Genomic DNA, 6,577 nt, shown 5'->3' on the forward strand with positions numbered 1-6,577 from the left:
AAGGAAGAAGGATCTAGGCTGCGGTGCTATAGCACAGAGCCGGACGAGGGGCTCAAACTCTACAAACGCGAGATCATTTGCTGAGCTGAAGTCCATGCTTAACTGATTGAGCCACCCAGGCGCCCCTCTTTATTTGTTTGTTTTTATATACAAATGCAAGTCTTTCTATTTTATCTCTGTTTCAACTCAGCCCTTATCATTCCAGCCCACAGTTCTGTGTAACGTGACACATTGTGACAAATGCTTCAGGATACTAATAAAATCCAACATATTTCTTATACTTCCCAGCTTGGTGATAGCTGTAAATTGTCCTTACCACAACTGTAATACACATTTAATAAGTGTGCAAAGGGTTTAAAAATACTTTTTCATCTAATCTTCAAAACGACTTTTCAAGGAAGGTATTATTATCCCTATTATGCTGATGAGGAAATGGAAGCTTAGAAAATCTAAATGGGGGCGCCTGGGTGGCTTAGTCAGTTAAGCGTCCGACTTTCGCTTAGGTCATGATCTCGCGGTTCGTGGGTTCGAGCCCGGCGTAGGGCTCTGTGCTGACTGCCAGCTCAGAGCCTGGAGCCTGTTTCAGTCTGTGACTCCCTCTCTCTCTGACCCTCCCCTGCTCACGCTGTCTCTCTCTCACTCTCCTAGAAAAAAAAATTAAAAAAAAAAAAAAAAAAGAAAGAAAGAAAATCTAAATGACTTCCTTGGTCAAAGCTGCGATTGAAACCTGGGTCTGTCAGGCTCTCAAGCTTAAGTTCTTAAACCCTTGGCTATGAATTTCCAACCTTGGCTTTGCATCAGACTACCTAAGAATTTTAAAAGAGGGTAGCAGCCAAAGCCCCATCTCGCAATACTGTCACAGTCTTGTAGCAGGAGTGGGTTTGGGGATTGGTAGTCAAGGACCACTGCTCTAGCCCAATGGCAGGATCTTGCTGTTGGCCACACACTCCGCCCCACAGGTAACAATTAGCTGCTAATTTTTACTTTTAGATATGGCCACATTATCAGTTTTGAATCTAGATGTGTAATCCTCCAACCTGTGTTTCTTATTTCTCCATATTGTGGGAAAGAATGTCACAAAAGACTTGGTCCAGTTTGTTCTCTTGGAATTCTTTTTTATCCTTATCACAAATAGGGGAATCTTGGGTTGCCTGGGTGGCTCAGTCGGTTAAGCGTCTGACTTTGGCTCAGGTCATGATCTCACGGTTCGTGGGTTCGAGCCCTGCGTCGGGCTCTGTGCGGACAGCCGGCTCAGAGCCTGGAGACTGTCTTCGGGTTCTGTGTCTCCCTCTCTCTCTGCCCCTCCCCTGCTCACGCTGTCTCTATCTCTCTCTCAAAAATAAATAAAACATTAAAAAAAAAATAGGGGAATCTTGGAGTGCCTGCGTGGCTCAGCTGGTTAAGCAACAGACTCTTGATTTCAGCTCAGGTCATGATCTCACAGCTCGTGGGGTTGAGCCCTGTGTCTGGCTCTGCACCGTGCTTGGGATTCTCTCTCTCCCTTGCTCTCTACCCCTCTCCCACTTGTGCTGTCTCTCAAAATAAATACATAAAAACTTTAAAAAAATAGGGGAATCTTTCTGAAATATTTGCTCTGGGACCAAACTTCTTAAAAAATTTTAAAATGTATACTTATTTTTGAGAGAGAGAGACAGACTGTGAGTGAGGGAGGGGTAGAGACAGAGGGAGACACAGAATCCGAAGCAGGCTCCAGGCTCCGTGCTAACGGCACAGAGACTGATGCGGGGCTAGAACTCATGAACTGTAACATCACGACCTGAGCTGAAGTCAGATGCTTAACCAAATGAGCCTCCTGGGCGCCCCTACAAATTTCTAGCTATGCCACTACCAGGGAGCATATAAAAAGCTATAAAATTGCCTACAGGGTGAAAAGAGCCCAACATTCCAGAGCAGTATTGACTTCAAAATCATACTATCTTCGTGAGAAGGGAGAATTCCACTCTCTGAATGAACCTAAGCAAGCCACTTTCTGGGCAGGTAGACAGATTTCTCAATTCTATAAACTTAAGAATAATGTATTTCCTGTCCAGTCCACCTGTCTCCCATATCCAAATCACTTTCATAAGAAAAGAGTTCCTTTCCTCACAAGAAAGCCTCAATAGCCACTGTTACAACTGACTTCCTCACTGCCAACAGACAGTGGGCGGTAACAGATCCCATGTCTGGTTGAACAAACATGTCGTTGTAAAATATAGAAAGATCACTTACTGCGCTGAATGCTTCTGCTCTGTTTCAGAGGGCTAAAACGGACATTTTCATCCTCAGAAAAGAGAATGTTTCCATTTCCACAATTCAGATGATTTTAACTTTAGCTGTGATATTAAGGACAACTTGGCCATTTTATCTTCTTCGGGTGAGTCTGTGATCTGGTTTCTACTCCGGTAACAATTTCCTTTTGTCGGAAAAGGGAACTCTCATGAGAGCTGCTGCTTGTAATTTCAGCCTTCACACTCCAAGAAGATTTTAGATTTGCCGCTGAGTCACAACTAGTTCTAATTTCTTTTTAGACATTCAAAATAAGGACTCTCCAGCATATTTTGCTTGCAGAACAGTAACCATAGGAATGCAATTCTCCTGTAAATCCCTCCCTCTTATGAGAAAAGGAGGGCTGTAGTTCATCATTTACTTTAAAAGAGTCAGTGTGAATTCAAGTCATTTCCTATCCTGCTATCATTTGCTGAAAGACCTTTTGCAATGGCTCTTCTGTAAGAAAGAAATGTGGGAGTTGCTTTGGTGAGTTGATTTAGAGAAATCATTAAATACAAGTTCGACCTGAAGCTCAGCATCATTTGTGAATGGGGAAACAGGGGCTATAAACGCACCCAGTCTTTCAGATGGAAAGAGGGGGTCTCAGGCTACCCCTTTGGCCTCATCTCTTACCACTCGCTGCCTTCTCCTTCACTGTCGTCCAGCTACGGTAACCTCTTTCCCTGGTACTCGAACTTGCCACGTACATTCCTTTCTCTGGGTCTTTGCCCTTGTTAGTCCCTCCGCCTGAAACTCTTTCCCCGGAGAGATGCAGGACTGGTTCATTCTCATCCTCCACGTTTGTACTGAAATGTCACTTACTCTGGGAGGTCTCTCCTGGCCACCCTCCCTAAAACAGCATACTGCCTCCTCACCTTCTATTCCTTTACTTTGTATTATTTAGCCTAGTGGCAATTACACACCGGCACATTATGCGTTTAGAGTGTTTGTCACGGGTGTCATGGGGCCACTGGGTGGCTTAGTCGGTTAAGCGTCCGACTTTCGCTTGGGTCATGATCTCGCGGTTCGTGGGTTCGAGCCCCGCGTCGGGCTCTGTGCTGACTGCCAGCTCAGAGCCTGGAGCCTGTTTCAGTCTGTGACTCCCTCTCTCTCTGACCCTCCCCTGCTCACGCTCTCTCTCTCTCCTAGAAATAAATAAGAATATTAAAAAAAAATAAAGTGTTTGTCAGAATCCATGCTCCCGTAGAGCAAGGAGAACGGAAGTTGTGACGACCTCGCATCCTTTACAGCCAGGCACCTGGTAGAAGCTCTGCGAATGTCTGTTGAACGAATGAATGAACGGGGCTTTGGGGGACGGTGGGCTTTGTCTCGCCTCCCTCGCCAATCCGCAGGCGGCGGGGCGCCTCGTCCCCCCTCACCGTTTTCCCGCAGAGGTGAGGGGTTCCGCACCTGCACGCAGCTGCGCCCGGGAACGCTGCCCGCGCCGTCGGCGCCGCTTCCTCTCGGGCCGCGAGGCCTGGGCCGGGGAAGGGCAGGTCCGTCGCACGCGGAACGTGGAAGCGAAAGCAGAAGGGGAACGGACCACGGTGCACGGGAGGACAGCGCGTGTGGGGCCCGGCGGCGGGCAGGGGGCGCCTTCACGGCCCGGCTGACTCACTCCCAGCCGCCTCCACGGCCGGCGGCCGCCGCACGCACACGCCCCTCTGGGGAGGGGCGGGCCCAGCCCCGGCGCCCGGCTCCCGCCGGCTCCGCGGCCCCGCACGCCCGCTGCCGCTCCGCTGCCCCCGCCCCGGCACGCCCAGGGGACGCCCCGGGGGTCTCCGCGGGCTCCCGCCGCCTTGCGGGGCGGCTCCGTCGTGCGTGGCCGCCGCCCGCCAGCCCCGCGGCGCGCGCGCGCCCGGAGCAGAGCGGCCCGGGAGGCTCGGCGCACGCGCGCACGCGCAGTCCCTGAGCCCGCGCCCGACTCCCGCCCCCGCCCGCGGGACCCACTCGCTCGGCGGAGAGCCGGCGGCCCGACTGGAGGCGGACTCCGACGCCGAGAGGCGTCCGAGCCTGTGTCGCCTGAGGCGCCGCGAAGCCGGTGTGGCCCGGGAGAGAGTGGAGACGACGCCTGCGACGGGCCCCCCGGCTGCCCGGAGTGGGAGCGGTGTGTGGGCTGGAGGAAGGAGAGAGGAAGAGGAGCAGAAGCGGGCAGCGGCGGCCGCCCACGGCTTCCCCGAGCGCTGACAGGCTGGGCCGGCGCCCGGCTCGCTCCGGAGTTGGTGCGGCCGCCTCCGCCGCTCGGCCCCTGGGCCCCGAGTCGCGGCGAGCGTCGGGGCGGAGGGCGGCTGCGGCCGCGCGGGGCCAGGCCCGGGGCCCGCCGCCGAGGGATGTGAGTGGGAGCCGACGCCGCGCGGGAGGGCCCGGGAGGGCCCAGCCTGGAGGACGCCGGGACCCCCGCCCGCTCCGGGGGCCCCGCGGGTCTCGGCCGGCGGCGGGCGCCGGGGAGGAGCGGCCCCGGCGGGCCCCGGGGGCGCGTCCTCGCCGCGGGATCGGTGCAGCTGGTGCGTGCGATCGCTGCGTGGCCTCCGGGTGGGGGGGTGTCGTCGTCTGTCCGCCTCCGGACCCCTGCCGTCCCCCCCGCTAGTGGCTCAGTAAACTTCTCGGCAAGAAAACCCTCCCTCTCGAAGCGGGGACGCCTGCAACGGCGTTTTCCTGTCGCTGTTTGCATCCGTGTGCGCCTCGTAGCCACCTCCCCCCCCCGCCCCCAACCCTGAACCTCTTTAAAATGTTCTAGATGTCGGGACAGCCTAGGGAAGAGCATCTATTTCCCCTGGATTTCTGTGGTAATAACCACTGCTTTTTTTTTTTTTTTTTTTAAGGTTTCAGAAGCAGGTGAGGGAACAAGATGTGAACTGTTGGTGCGCGGAGGAAGAAGCCCCTCACCGCCCTTCCCGCGAAGGTGGGCCTGAGCTCCCGGCGGCTGTGCTCCGCGGCGGCGGTGCAGGCGAGTGTGGACTGCGTGCGGAGGCAGGGCGGGAGCGTGTGTACACAGGCAGGGCTCGCGGCGGCTTGACTCCGCGGAAAATGGCAGTGCTGAACTTAGAATGTGGGTCGGGGAGGGTAATTCGGGGGGTGTCTGGTGTTGCTCTTGGATCCTTGTAGGAAGCGTTCGTTGCTTCTTTCCCTGCCAATTGTAAGAGCGTCGAGGCTTTACGGGGTGGGGGGGAGGCGGTACCGGTTAACCCTTTCTCCTCCAGCAGCCAGAGATCGGTAATCTTTGAAAGAGGGACATTTTCGGGTACTAAGAGATACCTGCTGGGAGAACACGGTCGCTGTCGTGCTGGGGCTTCTGCTCCCACATTGAATGCTTCCTGGATGGTTTTATCTGCCTAAGTTTGCTGCGTCGGTTGAATTCGCCCAGTTTGCCTTCCGGTGGCGATTAATCTGTCAGGAGAAACTCCTTTTCTCTGAATTAAAGGCCAGAAGCGGCCGAATATGTCATAGAGGGGAGGAGAAATGTGGAGAAGGAAACCAGAAGTGGGAATAAGAGCGATGACAACTGCTTTTGGTTTCTTTCTTTCTTTTTTTTTTTTTAATGTTTTTATTTATTTTTGAGAGAGAGAGACAGCGTGAGCAGTGGAGGGTCAGAGAGAGAGGGAGACACAGAATCTGAAACAGGCTCCAGCGTCTGAGCTGGCGGCACAGAGCCCGACGCGGGGCTCGAACCCACGAACCGTGCGATCATGACCTGAGCCGAAGTCGGACGCCCAACCGACTGAGCCCCCCAGGCGCCCCTGCTTTTGGTTTCTTAATAGGCTTGTCCAAGCGAGTTGTTGGGCCACTGCAAATACCGTGTGACACCCAGCAGATGTGAGGATGAATGGTCGGCCTTTGGCCTCCCGTTCCCCACCCTCTTCACCTTTTAGCACAAGTGTGAAAATCACTAGCTCGCAGTGTGCGACATGTCTGCAAACTGGGTGTGCGGGGCCCTGGCCTTGGTGGCGCGTGCGTTTACCTGGAGAGGAAAGCGGCAGCCCTTGCGGGCTAGACACGCCGCGAATGCTCGCGTTGGCTCCAGCCGAACGTCCCCTTTTAGGGACAGTCCCGGAATAGTTTGTTTCCTCTGCCGGTTTTTCCTCGTGGTCCAGGCAGACGTCTCAGGTTTGGGGAGAACGTGCTGTCTTGTCTCTCCTTCCCTTGGCTGTTGCCGAACGGCGGGATGCTTTGTGGAGACAGAAGAGGAGACGAGCGTCGGCTCTGCAGTCAGATCTGGGTGTGAATCCTGGCGTTCCAGCCACTTTATAGTTGTATTATTGAAACTCGCCTTGGGCCCCACTTTTCTTTTCTTTCTTTTTTTTTTTTTTTT

The 6,577-nt window shown here is 54.4% G+C and overlaps 1 protein-coding gene across 2 annotated transcripts in view; it reads left to right on the forward strand.

Annotated features, from left to right (window-relative positions):
- The first annotated feature begins 5,149 nt into the window (after nucleotides 1-5,149).
- Nucleotides 5,150-6,577, forward strand: part of JAK2 (Janus kinase 2) — a 124,990-nt gene continuing 123,562 nt past the window's right edge. For both annotated transcript variants that reach the window (XM_039230807.1, XM_039230808.1), the window contains exon 1: nucleotides 5,150-5,215. The gene's annotated coding sequence lies outside the window, so the exon portion shown is untranslated. The remainder of the gene's footprint in view (nucleotides 5,216-6,577) is intronic.

The sequence above is a fragment of the Hyaena hyaena genome, unplaced genomic scaffold (genome assembly GCF_003009895.1).
Source record: "Hyaena hyaena isolate Hyena2069 unplaced genomic scaffold, ASM300989v1 scaffold_51, whole genome shotgun sequence".
NCBI lineage: Eukaryota > Metazoa > Chordata > Mammalia > Carnivora > Hyaenidae > Hyaena > Hyaena hyaena.